At 45.2% G+C, this 20,726-nt stretch overlaps 1 protein-coding gene and 6 non-coding genes across 8 annotated transcripts in view; 2 read left to right on the forward strand and 5 right to left on the reverse strand.

The window, feature by feature from the left end:
* The window catches only part of wnt5b (wingless-type MMTV integration site family, member 5b), an 82,278-nt gene extending 63,160 nt beyond the window's left edge, over positions 1–19,118 (reverse strand). The window contains exon 1 of one of the 2 annotated variants that reach the window (XM_041963523.1): positions 18,879–19,118. The gene's annotated coding sequence lies outside the window, so the exon portion shown is untranslated. The remainder of the gene's footprint in view (positions 1–18,878) is intronic. The other variant, XM_041963524.1, reaches the window with a different exon arrangement.
* Positions 1,056–1,128, reverse strand: trnak-cuu. Its single transcript has one exon. It is a non-coding gene; the product is annotated as a tRNA-Lys (tRNA).
* On the reverse strand, positions 1,980–2,052 carry trnak-cuu. The gene has a single exon. It is a non-coding gene; the product is annotated as a tRNA-Lys (tRNA).
* Positions 12,910–12,982, forward strand: trnak-cuu. The gene has a single exon. It is a non-coding gene; the product is annotated as a tRNA-Lys (tRNA).
* trnak-cuu lies at positions 13,376–13,448 on the forward strand. Its single transcript has one exon. It is a non-coding gene; the product is annotated as a tRNA-Lys (tRNA).
* Positions 19,119–19,579: 461 nt separating the features above from the next.
* Positions 19,580–19,694, reverse strand: trnal-caa. Its single transcript has 2 exons — positions 19,657–19,694; positions 19,580–19,625 (listed from the first exon to the last, which is right to left on the reverse strand). It is a non-coding gene; the product is annotated as a tRNA-Leu (tRNA).
* Positions 19,695–20,296: 602 nt separating this feature from the next.
* Positions 20,297–20,411, reverse strand: trnal-caa. Its single transcript has 2 exons — positions 20,374–20,411; positions 20,297–20,342 (listed from the first exon to the last, which is right to left on the reverse strand). It is a non-coding gene; the product is annotated as a tRNA-Leu (tRNA).
* Positions 20,412–20,726: the final 315 nt, after the last annotated feature.

Genomic DNA, 20,726 nt, shown 5'->3' on the forward strand with positions numbered 1-20,726 from the left:
TCTGCCATTCCTGCTGAAGTCTGCTGTGATGGCTGCATTGATCAACTTTTGTTTATTCATCACAAAGCCAAGGATATGGGATTCAATGAACGAGCAGCTCAAAACACCAATGCCCAACGTGGGGCTCGAACCCACGACCCTGAGGTTAAGAGTCTCATGCTCAGACTTTTCATGCTAATGGAAAATTGTCCAAATGTGAACTTTTGCTGGAGCTTCTCAACTCCAAGTTTTTTCTCCAAGTTGAAATCAGAGGCGAGAAGAGACGTTTGTCTACAAAAGGATCCAAAAATTATGTGTCTCCTATTCACCGTTAGGAGTTTATGGCAATTAAAAAAAAAATTCAGGCGATTTCTCACTGCCTCTCACACTCTAGCTGATGACATCACCCACTCTAGGGGCAGAAATTCTGGCATTTTTTGAGAAACTTTATGGTCTTCAGATGGTCAGGGATTTAAAACCGTAAGAGATATCAAAAAGTGAGCCGAGGTTTATTTTGAGCCGATAAAATTATCTACGTTTTAAAGTTTGAATGAAGTCTCTAGGAGAAAGTATGGCAAGGCAGTGGAAACTTGAAAAAGGCTGAAATTTGAGGAAATTTCCCATTCATTCCTTATGGGTAAATTTTTCGAAGTTTTTTGCGAATAACTTTGCGAATTATTAACGAATCCTGTCATAAGTACATAGCACACCATTCCCGATCGAGCCGCACGTTTTGATATATAGTTTGCGAGGGTTTTCTCAAAGCTGCGGGACTAGTTGCGTGCCGAAATTCTGGCGGAAGATGAAAAATTAGAAGAAAAAACGCGAGAGATTACAATAGATCTTTGGGCTCTAGAGGCAATTCGCTTGTGCATTGCCTCATGCCACTAATGAGAAATATCTCTCTTCTTCACACAACAGACAGGATTTTGTTTCCTCATTGTGACCACTCTGCGTAAAGCTATTTATCTTTGACAGCTTTGAAGGGAGCAGCACAGTGGCGCACTCTTGCTCAGCGGGCTGGCGCGAAGACAGGGAGTCAGGCAACCCTCCTCCATATCATCTAAAAGCACCATCGCCCAACGTGGGGCTCGAACCCACGACCCTGAGATTAAGAGTCTCATGCTCTACCGACTGAGCTAGCCAGGCTACAGATGTTTAAAAAAAGGGTCTGATTTCGAAACCGCATTAACTCGCCTCAGCCTGAGAGCGTTGGAGGGTCGCATTACTTGCCCGACCCTCCTTGAACCTGGTTTGCTGATGTTGTGAACATGGCTTAACTCTGCCATTCCTGCTGAAGTCTGCTGTGATGGCTGCAGTGATCTGTGTAGCTACCCCTACAGGCACTTCTGGAGCTTCTCAACTCCCCAAAGTTTTTTCAATTCGTCATCAATTTTTGTAAAAAATGCTCAGAATCAAGATGAATTTTGTGAAACAACATACAAAAATTGCTTGGAATTCTCCAGCACTTTGCACTGTGGAAAGTTTGGGCAAATCGGTACGCACTGATAGCATAGTAGGCAGTTTCATATACAACTTTTGTTTATTCATCACAAAGCCAAGGAGACGGGATTCAATAAATGAGCAGCTCAAAAACACCAATGGCCAATGTGGGGCTCGAACCCACAACCCTGAGGTTAAAAGTCTCATGCTCAGACTTTTCAGGCTAATGGAAATTTGTCCAAACGAACTTTTTCTGGACCTTCTCAACTCCCCCAAGTTTTTTCAATTCGTCATCAATTTTTGTAAAAAATTTTCAGAATCAAAATGACATTAGGCAAACAACATACAAAAATGCTTTGAGGGCTCCAGCACTTCGCACTGTGGAAAGGAGACACATCCAACACATACTTGAAATTTTGGCTGTAACAGTTTGACATTCAGCTACAGTTAGAGCAAATCAGTCTATGCTGATAGTATAGTAGGCAGTTTCAAATACAACTTTTGTTTATTCATCACAAGGGGATGTGATTCGATGAACGAGCAGCTCAAAACACCAACGCCCAACGTGGGGCTCGAACCCACGACCCTGAGATTAAGAGTCTCATGCTCTACCGACTGAGCTAGCCGGGCTATTTTTGCCAAAAAAATGGGTCAGATTTCAGCGTTGCACCTGTCAACAGCCCCCCGTGTCCTGTGTCTATGTGACGGTGGGCAGTGTGGATTGACAGAGCTGATATACTTCTGTTTTAACTTATGGTAATGGTGGTTGTTGACGGCAATAGTAACTCCAACTAGACAATTCCGGTGGTGGTCTTATTAACTGAATCAATAAACATGAATGAATTTAATGGAAATGACCCATCTCTATTATCATCCAAAGTTTCCGTTTACTAACAGAGCTAACGCTAATGGACGTAACAGCTAATGCCATTAGCTAATAGAGCTAACGGCGCTACATGGAGATGTGTCTGGTGTATGTGTCTGAATGTGTGTGTGTGTGCGTGTGTAACTTCTGCCCCACCTGCTGATATTTACCTCTCTGTCTCTCCCACTTTTTACCTGTTCCTGAACAGCTACTTTTTCGCTGTTGGTTTCTTCCGAACAACTTGTGATTGTGACAAAACTGTAGCTGCTATCAAAAAACCGATTACACTGTGAGATGCGGACAAGTCTGGGCCAGAAGTACGTGTGTTTTATGTCCAGATATTCTTTAGAAAAATGACTAAATGGTCGATTGGTCGATGAGGCTGCGACTCAGAAAACAGAAGATTGTATGGGTTTAAATGGAGCAGCAGAGCAGGGCAGCTGGTGCAAGATCCCTCTTTATTTAAATTTGGTGGGGGCTAAACCTTTAAAATTGAACTTTGATGAGAGAAGAAAGGTTTGTCTACAAAAAGATCCAAAAATTATGTGTCTCCTATTCACCGCTTAGATTTTACAGCAATTTTAGAAAAAAAATTCAGACAATTTCTCACTGGCTCTTTCACTCTAAGTGATGATGTCATCCACTCTAGGGGGAGAAATTCTGAGCATTTTTTGAGAAACTTTATGGTCTTCAGATGGTCATAGATCGAAAACCGTAAGAGATATCAAAAAATGTGCCGAGGTTCATTTCGACCCGACAAAATTATCTACGTTTTAAAGTTTGAATGAAGTCTCTTGGAGAAAGTATGGCGAAGCAGCGGACAATTGAAAAAGGCTGAAATTTCCCATTCATTTCTTATGGGAAATTCTTCGCAGTTTTTTACGTATAACTTTGCGAATTATTGGCGAAAGAGCTATAAAAGCCAAAGCACACCATTCCTGATTGAGCCGCATGTTTTGATATATCGTTTGCAAGGGTTTTCTGAAAGCTGCGGGACTAGTTACGTGCTGAAATTCTGGCGGAAGATGAAAAATGGGAAGAAAAAACGCGCGTAATAACAATAGTGGCTCGAGCTATGCTCTTCTTCCTTGATTTAGGACAGTGAAGTAGATGTTTTTGTTCTTTTCATTAGTTTGCATTGAACTAAGATAGAAAGATAGAAATGATGGACGGATGGACGGATGAAAAGACAGGTGAAGGATGGATGGATAGAGGAGGGGGTTTGACGTCTTTGATCCTCCCAGCAGAAATAATCAACAAAGCCCTGGAGCAGGCCAGCTAGACCTAAATGTGTGTGTGTGTGTGTGCGTGTGCGTGTGTGTGTATGTGTGCGCCTTGGGGTTTTCTGGCTACATGCCAAGACCAGCTCCCACCAGGAGAGAGATCAAAGACTCCCCCTCTCCTTCTCTCTATCTCTATCGACCTCTCTCGCTCATATTTCTCATACTCCTTCCTCCCCTCCTTCCCTCCTTCTCTCTCTCTCTCTCTCTCTCCCTTTTGAAAACACTCATTATTGCTTTTCTTGATTTCTTCGACATTCTCTCACTTTATTTTCACCTGAGGGCAGAGAGATGAGAGCAGTTTCCTATGCAAAACAGAGAAGAAAAGAGCTGAAAAGAGCAAAGCGATGAAAAGAAGGGGAAGTGAAAGAAAATAGAAAATGCTGGTTGCACTGATGTTTAGACACACACACACACACACAAAACTACTGACCTGTGTTTCAAAGCCCTCTTGGTTGCCAGGTTGTCATGGGAGCAATTGTTCTGGCAGGTGTGTGTGTTTGTGTGTGTGTGTGTGTGTGTGTGTGTGTGTGTGTGAGAGAAAGAGTGTTTCAGACTGTTCTTGTTTACCTTCAAACCAGACAAATCTCATGACAACACTTACATTTCAGACGCAGATTGAATTATCCCGTTCAGAAATACACTGAACGTCTGTTGTTTCAAATTAAAAGCTCTGCTGCGATTGAACGCTCTTATCTCTGACATTTCAAAATAAAGCGCAATTGTAAATCGACAAATCAAATCCAAGCCATCCAGCTGCTTTAATATTGGCTCACAGGCTGGTCGGACCACTATGTCCTAATGTTCATTGTCTTTCGGTGCACTGCTGCGTTCACAGTTGACCCTTTTATACAAAAAGTCAGCTGTTGGTTTTCAGTCAGTGTACACTGCTGAAGTGTCTTCAGGAAGAACCATTTCACACTCACATTTCTTTCCCTGGTTTATTCTGGGGGACGTGTGAGATACCTAGCTTGGGTGAAGCACCAGAAATACCAAATCCTACATTTCCCATGATGCAGCTGAAAAGCACGCTGATATAAATCTATGCTCTCTCTTTTGCAGACTTCAGCGAGCTCCCTGCAGACCCACAAGTGTTTTTATAGGGCGACTTGCAGCCGATCTTGATGTGGATAACTGGTGGAACGCCCCTTTAATGCAACAACCTGCTCTCTTTATAATGTGGAAGTACAATACTATATCTCTAAGACTGAGAGCAGTAGAATATGCAGGGAGGCATTAAATGGTTCAAAGGTTTGGTGACACATGGGTTGGATAATACAAACTGACCCATTACGATCAAGAAGTTTAAATTGTTGTATTTCAAGCTCCAGCTAAATGCAAGATAGAAGTGTCAGATTAATAATAGTTTGTTAGAACATGCAAAACCAAAGCAGAAAAAGATGGCACGTGTGACCAAACTCTGGCTGTCGTCCTCCATCGTGACCCTCACAGCTCTCGAACGCTCTCCTGGACGCTGTTCGCGCTGCCTTGTTACTGATCTGGGAATTGAAGCTCATTTGCACTCGCTGTGTGTCTGCATTCTGCACAACAACGTCAGCTAAATGTCTAAAAATGTAAATGCAATTGTGGAGATAATGTTATTTTCCTATTGAGACTGGCAGAACGCTGCACGACTCGCAGCCAAGCCCGCCGCTGTTTGTCATTACACCAACTCACAGGGGCTCCTCCACAAACAAGGACTAAACTTTCTCTCCGCCTCTGTCTCCCGCTCCTCTATCCATCTTTTCATGCCAGCAGCGGCTTGCAGACTGGTCATATTTTCTCTCCTTCTTTCTGTCATTCTTCAAATGCAAATAGGCAACTTAATCCCACTCCCACAATCCCAATCAGTCCCTTCTCTCCCCTCTGTCCTGCTTTTCCTCATCCCTGCTCTCCTCTCTTGCCCCATATCGCCTCTTTAGCTCCGCATCCCCCTTTTCTCCCATCACTCCCTCTTTCCTTCCACCATCCTTCCTTTCCTACCCCTCTTTTCCATCCCTCTCTGCTGTGTTTTGCCTCCCTCCCTCACACACACACACACACACTCTCTCTCTCTCTCTCTCTCTCTCTCTCTCTCTCTCTCTCTCTCTCTCTCTAGCAGTAGTCATTCTACTTATAGCCTCGCCATAAATCAACCTGTCATTCTCCGTCATGCTCGCTGGATCTCACTGGGGCTCACACACACGCGCACACACAGACACACACACACACACACAAGGCAAGGGAGAGCGACGTGAGCCCACACACGCACACACACCAGCTCACACACAGGCACAGACACACAAATGCTGACAAATACAAAGAGTCAAACAGATCACACACGCTCAAACAAAATGCAGACACACACACACACACACGCACACGTTGCAAGTGTATAGACTGCGCAGACGACGTGGCGACGCTCAGGATTGATTGAGAGGGAGGGAGAATGATTAAGGGAGAAAGAGATGTAAGCAAGGATAACAGGAAGATGCCCACCTGTCCCTGCACCCCCCCCCCCCCCACACACACACTCAAAAAAACCCTTTAATTGAGAATAAACGCAAGAAACCTCAGGAAAAGCTACACAGGAGGGATCCCAGCTCTGTAAACAATATGTGTGTCGCAGGACTTAAACTCCTCTGGTGTCACAGTCCTGGTCTTTGTATCATCCACCTCATGACCTCCTCTCTGTTATTTTTGTGTGTAATAAGCATGCCACACTTCCTGGAATGAAAAAACATTTCCAGAAAACGCGTTTCTGACAACATTTTGATCCAATACTAATTCCTCCTCATCAAATCTGGAAAAGGAAATTAGCAGCGTATGAACGTATTGTGTAGGAGATGGGGCTCGTCTTTCCATGTTCACTTCATATTTTCTCCTCATTCCTCTCTCTTCTTTTTCAAGCGCTCCTCTCTTCTTGTCTTTTTCTACTTAAATCAACATCTCCGCTCGTCTTCCTCCTCCTTTCTCCCCTTCCACCTCTCCCTCCTCCTCCTCCTCTCCCAGCTCTCCATGACCAATGCAAGAGCCTCATAAAGACCCTTAGGAGTCAGAGGATTTCATGGGGCTTTGTGTTTGTGTGTGTGTGTGTGTGTGCGTGTGTGTGTGAGTGGAAGACAGCACATGTGGCATGCAAGGTCACGTAATCCCGTGGCCTCCAGATACTGTTATTGACACACACACACAGTGCTCTATGACCTGCACTGACCTTGCAAGCACAGATCGTGCATGGACACGCACACACACACACACACACACACATACACACACACACACGCACACACGCACACACGCACACACACGCACACACACACACACGTCCTCATGCAACCCACAATGCTCTCAGTGTTGTCAAGAGCACAAACAGTAACACAGATACTTTCTGGTCAAAACTTGACTTGAACGCTGTAATTCAGTGTGCTTTTTGAAGGACTGGGCTGCTGATATTCTATATTTTTCTTATTGTCAACAAATCGAATAAAAGGACCAGAACTAGACCAAGGTTGAGCCTAGCCAGTATTTCCCGTGCAGCCAAAGCATCACAAGGCTTATTCATCTGCACCATAGAGCTCCACTGTTGTCCAAAAGCTATTAAAAACACACACTTTGCCCTGTGTGCCATATTTCTTCCTTATGATAAACATGGGAACTCAGCCCTGATTTGTTCAGCGATTGGTCTGCTGTCGACGCCACTGACGGCTGTTTCCGCCAGTCAGAGAAACAACTGACCAATCAGAGCAATCTGAGAGCATCTGGAGATACGTGGTTTTCATTGGACAGGGAAGCTTGTAATCTGAAAAGTAACTAAAACTGTTAGACAAATGTAATGGAGTAAAAAGTACAGTATTTGGCTCTGAGATGTAGGAGAGTAGAAGTATATAAAGTTTCATAAAATGGAAATACTCAAGTAAAGTACAAGTACCTCGAATTTGTGCTTAACTACAGTACTTGAGAATGAATTTAGTTACATTCCACCATTGATTACAGTAAACTGTGGCAGAAAATAGTCTATTAATAGTTTGGTTACTCCTGTTTGAGTTATGATTGCTAACAACAACAGTCTGTTAGCAGTTCACAAAAACAATGAAACTACAGATTTATAGCATATTTTAAAAGAAGTATTAATGGGGCTTTATGATCAGGGCCACAGACAGACGCTCTAACACACTGTTAGTTTTTCATGGGATTTGTTGACAAGAAGAAAATGGCAGCCGCGTCCTTTAAATGTAGAGCACGCAGTGAAGGGAAACTGCACATATGCACAAATACACAGATATAGATTTCCAAGGTCGCATTTCAGGCATTCAGTATATGTATCTTATACAAGCCCTCCTCTCTGTCTCTGCGCTCCACTGCTCTCCTCCTCCTCCTCCTCTGTATTCTTCTCTCCTCCTCCTTTATCTCTCGCCGCTGTCTTTCACACACACACACACACACACACACACACACACACACACACACACACACACACACACACACACACACACACACACACACACAGCGTCTCCAGAGATGTGTCCATTGCTCTGACCTCTCTCTCTCTCATGGGAAAGCTGGCTGTCTGCCCAGCTATCTCCTTTTCTCTCGCTGCCTCCTCACACTTTCTCCTCTTGCTCTGTCTTTCTTCGTCGTCTCTCTGTATCTCTCCATCTATCGATCTCTCTTATTTTTCTAATCTCCTTCTGTCCCCCCCTCCTTCTCTCTTATCCTCTCCTCTGTTGCATGTCTCCCCTGCTCTTGCATCCTCTTATCTCTTCATCCTCTCTCTACGCGATTCCTCGCCTCTCCTCATCTATACCCTCTCTTCACCCTCTTCTCTTTTCTTCCTACACCTCGTCTTCTCCTCTCCTCCTCCTCTTAACTATTTCTTTCTAGGCTTCCAGGGTGTTGGCGCGGCTGCGGGGCTCTGCCTGGGGCTCCTCGCCCAGCTCAGGCTGCCCCTCTCTGGGCACGGCGCCCACCAAGCTGAAGGGAAAGCTGGAGGGGTCTGTATGTGTGTTTGTCTGTATCCAGTGATGGGGAAGGGGTGTTTGTGTGTGTCAAGAAAGTGAAGAGAGAGGGAAGGGGGGAGATTGAAAAAAAATGAAGGGGGAGTTGCTAAAGGAGACAGAGGAAGAGAGAGACTGATCGAGGAAGAGGAAACAACGGAGAAGAGCAGATTTCTGTTGAGTCACGCTTTGCTGGCTCGTGTGATCGTGGCTACAACAGCAGTGTGTGTGTGTGTGTTTGTGTTCATGAGTGACACAGAGAGAGAGAGTTTGTTTTTCTTCTATTACAGTAAAATATGTAGCACTGTGCATATTAAAGGATATTATTACAGCCTGGGTCTTTTCGTCATCATTTTTATCAGTTATGATGAGGGCTCAGACTAATGATTACGAGTCTTAAAGAGTCTTGTTATGTCTGAAAAGAAAAGAAAAGACAAAAGACTTGGAAAAGAAGAAAATATTCACATTAGGGAAGCTGCAACCAGAGAATTTTGCTTTAAAAATGACAATAAACTCATAAAACATATCATAGAACTCTGCCAACTGTGGTTGAAAACAGCTAAAAACTGATAGTTTGAGTAATAATTTAAAAGCCTGCTGTATGATCATGTGACCACTTGGACTTCTTGCCCTGTTGGACTCATTTTGAGGATTGAGATTCTGCTCTAAAACTACAGAAACATGATCCAAGTTGTAATAATAATAAAAATAATAATTAATTGGAATTGTCCTTTAAAATTTTCAGAATTATTATCTTTGGTCTGAGTATAACCAACACGAGCAAGTGCGTGTGTGTGTGTGTGTGTGTGTGTGTGCTGTCAGCATCAGTTTCAGCATAGTCACTCACTCACACTCACACACATGCACACACACACACAGCTTGACAGAGGGAGCATCAGCACACCTGAACCCAGCTGCATGCGGAGAACAACAATTCCCCTGCTGGTCACTAATGGTGCAGCCCTGCTGGAGTGGAAGCAAATGGCCTGGACCCAACCACGCGTGGTGGTGTGGTGGTGTGTGTGTGTGTGTGTGTGTGTGTGTGTGTGTGTGCGTGTGTGTGTGGGAACGTGAGATTAAGGAAGGATGGAAGAAAGGCGTTTGCGCCTTGTGAAATTAATTTGGTGAAAGAAACCCAAAAAACAAAAAGTCTTCACAAGAGAAAGTGAGAGAAAGGAGGGGCAAGTGTCGAAAATGTCGCCTCTCTTCATTTATCTCCTCACACTCCCTTCCAAACTTTCTCTCTCCTTCAGTTCTCCAACTCCCTGCTCCCCCCACCTCCCCCTCTACCTCTCCTCCCTGTCACTCTGCCCTCTTATCTCCCTCCTTCTCCTGTCAGAGTATGACAGTGGTGAGTTTCAGTGATGTAGCGCCCTCTGTCTGTGTCCACTGTTACTGCAGCAGCACATGTTAAAACTTCAACCCTTCTGAGCTGAACAGCTTACTTTTAGATGAGTTGTTGCAAAAAACACGATCTACATGCACAATGTGTTTAACATTTTGCACATAAGGATAAATTACTGAAGTTATGTAGATGCAATGTGCAAGAAAATTTCACAATGAATGACTTGACACACGAACAAACAAATGAAAAGCACTCCGCTGGTCGAGAAGAGGTGAAAAGAGCTGTCATGATTTATGCTCAGCATGAAGGTCTAATGTCCACGATGTCCTGCTGTCACTCTTGTATACAGAACGTCCTTGCAGCAATGCCAACGAGACAGAGCCCCGTGCATTCACTGAATGTAATGAATAACGCAATTCTGATCTCCATTCCAGCGGCGTGCACGTCTGACAGACGCTGATGTGGAATATATGCTGCTGCATGTGTTAAAATATGCAGGAGGAAATTCGGCAGACGCGGCGCCACAGAAGTGTTTTTAACCCTTCTCTGCTCAGAGATTAGCAGAGTGTGAATCCTTGCGAGCAGCTGTGCCGTCTGATAGGGGCTGCCGATGGATCGGAGAGCACTGTTGATTCAGCGTTCAGATCTGCAGGCTCAAACAGACCTCTGCCACCGTGCCTCACTGACTCAAACGCAACCAGACAGCGATTCAGCCGCTTTGTGAAGAGGAAGCTTGTTTGAGGCTCTGCTCTGTTCCTGACACACACACACACACACACACATAACTGGTGTTATTAACGGACAAGGGTAGAAAAGGTGCTGGGGTGTCCTCCTCAGGTAGGGGGGCTGTCTAGCTACAAAAACCTCGTCTCCAGGAGAAAATGTGAGGACTGGACGATCCTGCAAACTCAGGATTTCCTGCAATGCTGGCAATTTTTCAGAGATGTTTGCAGGACATTGCAAAGCCTGAAATGTGAACTAAATATTGTTTATAGCAGCAAACACTCGATCAATTTTTCATCTTGCATCAAAACACTGTATTCTGGATGCTTCCCTCGCATGTCCATGCATTTTTATAACGGTGATGCTATCATGATTCTATAATTTTATCATTCAATCACCTGGACAAGAGGGCAGCAGCCAGGATTTTCAAACAACATCTGGGCTGTCAAGAGCCTGAGTGGAGCAGAACGACTGATTTTAGAGCAGGCTGAAAAAGTTGCTATATGGTGAGCACTTGTAAAAGCTTATTTTCTGTCCTCCGTTAAAGGAAAGACACTCTCATCATCTTGAGGATCGTTGCAGTGGTTTCAGGATTTGTGTGATTAACCGCAGTTCGTGCACTCGGTGGACGTTTGCACGAAGCAGCTCAGCACCATGAAACCACGAGGAAAACAGGACAGACGGAGGTGAAACAGCAACAGCCTCCTTGTTGCCCAGAAAGCTCATTTGGCAAAGAGCCCGTGTCCTCTTTTAACGCAATGCAGTGCTCTGGTCCTGTCAGACCAGTCTACAGGCAAACCCAGCTACAGTCAGTGCACTGATTAATAAATCATTCCAGCCAATCAGTGATGGATGTGTTTTGAAGAACAAAAAAACGTGTGTGTGTGAGAATCAATGTTGTCTGCCTCTACCTCTTTTTCTTTCTTTCCAGACAACTGACTAATGTTTTGTTGATTCATCTTCTGCACACACACACACACACACACACACACACACACACACACACACACACACACCTATGCGAGATGTGGGATGGATAAAGGAGAGAGGATGGACAGAGGAGAGAAATTGGAAAAAGAAAAGAGAGAGACGGTTAAAGATGAGAGAAAGGAGACAGGGAAGAGAAAAATAGAGGTTTGACAGCAGAGTGATTGAAAAAAAGGGAGCGAGAGAGGATGGGAGAGTGGCCGTAGCTTGCAATCAGGAACAAGATAGTGGGAATAGATTTAATGCGACTCCCTCCCTCTTTTCTCTCTGTGTGTGTGTGTGTGTGTGTGTGTGTGTGTGTGTGCTGACAGATTTGGTATTGCTTCAGTTCGGTGGCTGGCTACAGAAAAACACACTCAGTAATTATCTAGAAAGAGCACCTGGGCACTGGGAATCTCATTATATTACAACCACCCTTCCAACACACACACACACACACACACACACACAAACACACACACACATGGTGGAGGAAAAGAAAGAAAAGGAAAAGAGAGGAATCAGATAAAATGAAGACAGATGAGGGCTAAACCACAGAGAAACCTGTCAAGCTGCTCATGTGTTCGCTTAAAAGTCACTAATTTAGATTTGCATCTAGATTATATGTGGCAAAACAAAATATATTTGCTGCATGATTCACAAAACAGTCATGGATTGTGAAAGAATAATTTGCCGTTTCTCTTTGCAGTTTATTTCTTTCTAAAATTTTCCACACTGTGTTGTAAAGCAGAAGTGATCAGAAACATGAGGTGTAAAGGACAGAACCACTTGATTTTTTTTAAATTCCAGTATTTCAGCTGAATTTCCAGGTTTTATCCTCCTCCCTCCATCTGTTTGCTTTGATCTGTTGTAGTAGCAGACAATGACCAGTAAGAGGCAGCGTTTCCTCTCATCTGACTGGCTAAAAATGTTCTCCATCGCTCCTTCGCTACCTTCACTCTCTGTGTCTGCACATCTACTTTATTTTTCCTCACACACACACACACACACACACACACACACACACGCACACACACACATTGCTCACTATCACCTGCTCTCCCTGTGCAAATGTGAGCCAGTGGTTTGTGTGTGTGTGTGTGTGTGCACAGGACCACCCTGCTGATCTGAACAGCTTCATTCATTGCCGTGTTTTGACTGGCCGACGGTGACAGGCTGAAATGATTTACAATGGGTCAACACAGCGGGGGGAGTCCAGGACACACAGTCAACACCCAAAACCCCGCCAGGCCATCTAAGGTCATGTGACACAGACAAGTTCACGTGAAAGGGCAGATGTGGACGATCACATGACACAAAACAGATGCAAAAATAGCCCGGCTAGCTCAGTCGGTAGAGCATGAGACTCTTAATCTCAGGGTCGTGGGTTCGAGCCCCACGTTGGGCGTTGGCATTTTAGGGTTGAGCAGTTCACCGATGGCAGCCGGTGCCTGAGTGTCAATGTCCCTCAGTTTGCTGATGGCCAAGCTACAAACCCTGTAATTTGTAGCTCATCCATTGATTTGTAGTAGGCATGAAGCCATGTGTGGAAACAATCCAAGCAGGTGCAGGACAAATGAGAGGTTTCATGGCTTCAACCCCATGTTGACCAACTGGTGTTTTTGAGCTGTAGACGATAGAAATATGGTGCACTGGCCCTTGCCAGTTGCATTGCATTTTGGCAAAACAGAAGTATGTCAGCTCTGTCAATCCACACTGCCCATTGTCACATATACCCAGGACACGAGGGGCTGTTGATGGGTGCGGCGCCGAAAATTGACCCATTTTTTTGACAAAAATAGCCCGGCTAGCTCAGTCGGTAGAGCATGAGACTCTTAATCTCAGGGTCGTGGGTTCGAGCCCCACGTTGGGCGTTGGCGTTTTCTAGAGGGTGTTTGTGAACAAGGGTGGAAATCCAACCACAAATATGACATCTGAAAGTTGGTCTGCAACCTGATCCGTCATCTCTCATGGGTGTTATGGATCCTGTCAGTATCTGATTGATATCACAACCACACAAAGAGGGATTGGACAATTTGAGACCAAACCATGAGCAGGGAACCAGTCATTTTACCTTTGACTGTAACAACACTCTTGCTGAAATATTTAAAGGCGAACCTTTGATGTTCATCTTTGTGCTGCTAACAAAGTGACATTTACAGTGGGGCAGAAAGTCGGACAGAGTTAAAAGCAGAAGAACAAGCTTACTGTTGTGAGCACACGTTAAATAAGATTCTTGCCCCCATCTGTTTGAGTTTGTGTGCATCTGTGTGTGTGTATGCTTTCCAACCCGGTGCAGGTGTGCTGTTGATAGTTTTATCAGCGCTGGATCGCGGCTGCAGAGGAAAGGGGAGAGGACAGGACAGAGAAAGGCTGCCACTGCAATGATTTTGGTGTTTATGTGGACTTTTCCATTAATATCCCCTTATAACACCAATACATGCTCAACACAATGTGCAGCAGCATCATAGTTCGCTCCAATATTCAGCATTCTAGGCAGAAGAAACTACAGTTCTAACTGGTTTACACTGAAAAGACATACCTAAGCACATAAGCACATTTATTTAAAAGGAAAGTGTATAAATTGTATTAAAATTGCTGGAGTAAACAAAGACACTAAACAGCTACTTTCTTGAAACATAAAATTGATCATGCAGATGTTTAGCTGCCACGTGAAGACAGATGTCGTAGAGCATGAGACTCTTAATCTCAGGGTCGTGGGTTCGAGCCCCACGTTGGGCGTTGGTGCTTTTAAGGAGGGTGTCTCATGTACAGCAGCGCAAGAATATCCACATCTGCAGTGAAAGATACCTCCTAATGATTCAAAGGGTCTTATAATCACAGTCCACTGCCTGTACTGACAGCTGTCAATAGATTAAAAGTACATTAGTCCGCACAAAACACTGGAATCACTTTACTTTAAGAACACAATGAAATCCAACATCACCTGAAACATAGGACTCTGAAATGACCCTAAGCTTAGAACTACATTTGTGAAGATCTAATTTGTAGCAGGGCTGTTGTATTAGACTGCATTAGCTTTAGCTAAGTGTGCCTAATAAAGTGGTATCTGAGTGTATTTGGAGAATATATTCAGACAGCCAGCCCTTTGACACGACTATGACCACAACCAGCCAGATAATGATATAGAAGATACATAAAATGACAAATACAAAATGTGGTGATTTAGAAATTTAGTTTGACTCTATATCTTATCCAGCAGAAGCTTTTTCTTTGCCCTTGACAGTGCAATATAAATTAAAAGAGTTGTGTAAAACTCGACACGTCGTAATGCTTCATGAAGGCAATTTCTTGTAATTATTGGGCTCCAGCAGTGGATTTTATGTCAGTGAGGTCAGTCTTCAGAGCTCACTCAGGCTCCTCTGGTCAGATGCTGTGTGTCTTGTGGCCGTTTGGTCTGTGACTGTCCCCTCGAACCAGCCGGCCGGATTTATAAAACGGTTTCAGGCTCTATAAAGTGTCCAATAAACCACTTTTACTATTAGTGTAGGACACTGCTTGCATACAGCTGCTGACCGCTGCCACTGACCAGACACACACCAACACACACACACACAAGCAAGGACAGTCACACACTTCCTGGTCAGAGACGTTTTTGAGGGCTGCTGGAGTCAGGACCTCTGCCAAAGTCTAACCCCATGTCACCCCACCCTGCCGCCCCGATGACATCACCGCATAGCCCTGAACCACCGGCCCAGAAAGGCCTGAAACACGCATGTATATATACACAGACACACACATATACACACACACACACACAGGCGTTGAGAATGCAGAAAGCATAGACACCGTAGCAAATACCACAGGGTCACTTTTTGGGTGCACACATAAGTACATGCAGACATGCATACACACACACACACACAAAGCACTTGACCATAATGACTACTGCATGGCCACACTACATTGTTAACACACACACACACACACACGGCGCAGCCTAAGTGCAGGCTGCAGCCTCTGAGTCAGGTTGTCAACTTGTATTACAGTGTGTTTTCCTGCAGACGTTTCTGGCTCCCGCCCTCGTCAGAGTGGACTGAGGTTGTTTCTGTCTGTCAATCATCTCTTTAGACTCTTCTATATAAATATGCGATTGTTACTGTTAACTCCTCGATAGATACACATACAGTGACCGACCATGAACTTACAGCCAACTTCATTTTTAATACCGATGGACTCGGCCTCTCTCTTTTGTATGACAATGAAAATGATTCATGTCCCGTCAAGTCCAGCCCTGGTGGTATAAGTACAATAGAGGCTGCAAATAAAGCGAATTTTCATCATTGACTAATCTGCTGATCATTTTCTTGGCTCACTGATCTGCTGTTTGGTCTATAAAATGGAAGAAAATGGGGGAAAATGCCCATCAAATGCTCCCAAACCTGAGGGTGGTGTTTTAAATGTCTTGTTTTGTCTGACCAACCATCCAAAATAAATGTCTATATATTATATATGTATAATATTCACACTGGAGAAGCTGGAACCAGTGAAAGTTTGGAGTTTTTGCTTAAAAGTGGACTTGAACAATGAGTCTATAATGAAAGTAGATCATGAGAAATAGTGTTTTTTTTTGTACAACATCAATAAACATATAAAAAATAAAGTCAGAGAATAAGCAGTGACACACACACACACACACACACACCGGCCACTCTCACACACTGTCCTGGGAGGAAATTCTTAGGGTTCAAGTCAACCAATCAGAGACCAGCATTTAAAACACAGGCTCTTCAACTGGAGAGCCGGACGGGCCATCCTCTTCACATGGACCACCGCCTGTGTGTGTGTGTGTGTGTGTGTGCATGTTTAGTCATTAGTGCCCCCAATGGGCGAAAATACACACTCACCTAACACACCCAGTGTTAAAGACCTCCTCAGACACTTGAAAAGCGCGCACACACACACACACACACACACTCACACACTTAATGCTGTGCCTCAGCGTCCCACGTTAAGCTGCTTTCATGCTGATTTTTCACTCTGCGAAAACGTGGACTTAACGGCCGCTTTCAGCGTGTCGTTAAACCAGAGAGCACCCCCCCCCCCCCCCACATCCATTATGTCTGAGCGCGCGGGACACACACACTCACACTTCACAATACGCTCTTGAATGACCTTGAGGATCCATTGACGCCTGCAGACATCCCATCTTCTCAAATATCGAGCGTGGAGACGCGCTCACGCACACGCACTTACCCCCAGTCCCTCATTACCGAGTCCCGAGGGGCGAGAAGCTCGAGCGGCACTTGAGCGTTTGGTTAAAGAAAAAAGGTCTTTCTCATGCGTTAGGAAGCAGACAGACAGACAGAGGCAAAGAAAAGAGACACATTTATTAACTGTTTAACCGTTCTTATATATTGTTGCTGCATGAATCTGGCTAATAAAGCCAGAAATAAATCACCATTCTGGTAAATTCCCCCATTTCTGAGAACTTCTCGAACACCAAAGCCAAAGCCATGAGCTGAAGGCATTCTCAGGGTTGTCTGACGGGTTCAGAAAGAGCAATAAAAGCCTCAAAACCATTTCAGATCTCAGCTGAAGAGAAGATGTTCGCAATGTTTTCATGCAACAATGGGGGAACGGCAGCCGCACACGACACCAGCGAAGAAAAGGGAGAAAAGAAGGGAGAGAAATCATGAACCGGCGAGAGGGAGGGAGGGGAGTGAGCGGGAGGAGGACTCGGTAGACAGGGAGGGAGGAGGAAGAGAGATTATCTCTCTCTAATGGCTAACTTGTTGACAGCAACACTTTTCACCACCTCTATCTACACATCTAGCATTACTATCTGCCACACACAGACGCACGCACACACACACACACAGTCTGTCAGTCTGCTGCACAGCTCAGGTGGGTTTCAGACCTTAAAAGCGTGAAACGTGTGAAAGCGAAGCGGAGACGTCACCGCCGGGGTCGACCTCGGCTCCTCTGCAGCAGCCGTCAGGTCACATGTCCAATCGGCTGCTTTGTTTTCACGCTGAACTCACTTCTCTTTGCTCCGCGGTGACGAAGCAAACGGCCTTTTACTGTGTGTTTGGGTTTTTGATGAAGTTCATGTCCATGGTGCTACCTTTTCCTGTTAAAACTGGGCTGAATTTAGCTTTTATTCATGTTTTTTGGCTGTCAGTGGCATTGTTTGATCAAATGAAGGGTGAATATTTCTGGTTTGAGGTTTTTAAGACGACACTGATATGATTTTTAACGTTCTGCATGCTTTTTTGCTAAATGTGTGCACACTCTCCAACTTCAAGAAAGAAAGCTGAGCTCAGGCACAAATACTTCATGGGATCTTAAGACTGTTTGTGAAATGAACTGGGGTCAAAGTTCACTATCAAGCCCCAGTTGCGCACACACACACACACACACACACACACACATAAGCAAACTCCTGCATGAAATCACCTGTAATCAGAAAGTGTGTTTTGTTGCAGGTTATATTTCTTCATTCAGGACCCATGTCCCCTGTTCAGAAACTCTGTTTGTGTGATGCTGGATAGCACAGCTGACCTCTGACCTCCAGCTGCCACCTCCTGAACACATCCACAACTCACACATGAGAAAATGCTTCAACAGGCCAATAAACTCATATGTGGAGTGCCCACCGCTCTCCTCCTCCTCCTCCACCGCCACCAAGTCAGCTTTGTGTTTCTGAAACTTGTCAAAGTGAGAGTGAGCTTCCAGCCGGACTGTAGATGCCAGATGAAGGCAGAGCAGCAACTCTACACTGAGAGAAACATTTGTGCAACATCTTGACCGAAATAGTCCTGGTCTGCACCGCAAAGCGAGAGGGCTGCCTTCATTTAGGCCGATGGGGTTGGCAGATCACACACACACACACACACACACACACACACACACACACACACACACACACACAGCTATTTCACCACTGTCACACGGGAGCCAAAGTCATGAAATGAGCCCGTTCTGTAAGTAGACTGTGACAACGGAAACATTGTGGGGACAAAACGTCTACAAGTTCAAATGGAGCAAAGTCCAAAACCCCAGTGGACCAAGTTTAAACCACACTGACTTCAGATGTGTTCTCAAACCAGCGAGTTCAAACCTATTTAACTGTCAGACAGAGCCAGAAAGCCGACAGAGGAAACATTATCCTCCAAACACAAATACCAGCATCAAGAAGCTCAAATAAATCCTCGTTTCAGGCGTCTGTCACATCTTTGAACCACTCCTGTGGCATTTAGTGGAGTGTGTGCTTCAGATGTGATGGCCTTCTTGCTGCACCTTTGAAAACCCCCTAAAAGTGAAGAAAAAGTTAGTCTTACCTGGTCTGGTGCGCTCGAATCCAGTTCAGCTCCCCAAGAAAAGTTTCTCCTCCCACCATCCGGAGCGCTCAAGTCCGACAAGTTCGACTGTGAGTCCGGCTGCGAAGCAACACACAGCTCGGTGGTTTTGTTACTGATGTTGCCCCTTCAGTCCGATCCTGAGCGCTCACCGTGCGACACAAACTCTTTGCGCGTCACTTTTTGGACGTTTCCTTTCGCTGCTCGATCACCTTCACGCACCGAAGTCCTCCAAAAAAAAAAAAAAAAAAGTCGACAGGAGCGTAACGCAGCCTCCGGCGATCCGCGGTGCTGTCGGGACACACCAAAAAAACAAAAAACAAAAAAAGCCCCAACTGGTCAGGAGGAAAAACGGAGAAATCACGTCACCAATCAGTGGCACTCGGCTGCGCGCGCGCTGTCCTCAGCAACAGGTGTCCCAAATGAAGTGAGACTCCTTCACGGCCATCACAAGTCTCCAAACGCACTCCGGCTAATTACGCACGCAGGGGGAAGGGGGAGGAGGAGGAAGAGGGAGGGTGCGCTCCGAAGTTTTTACGCGTCGGGGAACACGAGAGAGAAGTTTGAGAGAGAGAGAGAAGTTCACGGTTTCTGTGTTAGTGCGCCTGCCCTCCGTTAAAGAGAGGAGGTGACTCTGCGGCGTTCACCAGGCTGTAGGGAGGAACCGTGGGGGTAAAAGGACGTGTCAGGAGTGGGATTTGAACCCACGCCTCCATTCGGAGACCAGAAGTCCCTTATTCACTGAGGAAGGAGGTGAATCCTTGAGTCTGGCGCCTTAGACCGCTCGGCCATCCTGACCGCGGACACACTTTGATCCAACCTGGACCAAAGTGAACTCCTGTCTGAGTGTTTGATACAGTGCGACGCAGTCAGAGCAGGGAGGTTTTTAAAACAGAGCTCACCTGTACACGTGACTAGTTTAATTAGCCGAACGAAAGGCACGCGCAGACACGTGTTTGCATGATTTGGTTCAGTGTGCGGGGTGGATAATGTGCACATTTAGGGATGATGCTTTTGTTAGGAGAGGGATTCGAACCGGGTCTCCACCAAGAGAGGAGTCATTATTATTATTATCATTATTATTATTATTATTTTATGTTTTTTACGTTTGAATCACACAATTACGTTTTGAATCACACACTTAATGGTGTGCCTCAGTTTAATTCCTCTTGTCACATAAAATCTGTGGTGGCAGATTCTGTACCTAGTTGCTTCCAACCCCCCTCCAAAAAAACAAACAAACTTAAATTTATCGGCAATTTAAGCATCAGCTTAACAGATCTCACCTCTGTAGCTGATTCGACATCTACCTCATTTGCCTTTATGGTTTAATGACCTTGCTACATGTCAATACTGCACCTATTTTATGAAGCAACATACAACCTGCAGAATAAAATCTGTGTCAGGAGTGGGATTTGAACCCACGCCTCCATTCGGAGACCAGAAGTCCCTTGTTCACTGAGGAAGGAGGTGAATCCTTGAGTCTGGCGCCTTAGACCGCTCGGCCATCCTGACAGCTGGAGCTAAACCCGGCCTCTGCCATGCTGGATTATCTGCTGGCGCCGGTTGAGCAGAGTCATGGCAGCTTGGGAGGGTTTTGCTCTGAAAGCCACAAAGGTCACAGGACTGGACAGACGGACGGGGGAGGACGAGAAGATAAAGAAAACGTCGCCCGCGTTGGTGAATGTTTGGCCTGCCGGTGGCTAACAGCTTATTTTAGCAGCTCCACTCCTCTCACATTGTTTTTATTTCCTCTCAGAAGTTTTTCCTACCGCTCACTGCCTCCTCCTGTCCCCTCCAGCTCCCTCCATCCGCTCCTCCCTCCCCTCA

This window comes from Chelmon rostratus, chromosome 22 (genome assembly GCF_017976325.1).
Source record: "Chelmon rostratus isolate fCheRos1 chromosome 22, fCheRos1.pri, whole genome shotgun sequence".
Taxonomy (NCBI): domain Eukaryota; kingdom Metazoa; phylum Chordata; class Actinopteri; order Chaetodontiformes; family Chaetodontidae; genus Chelmon; species Chelmon rostratus.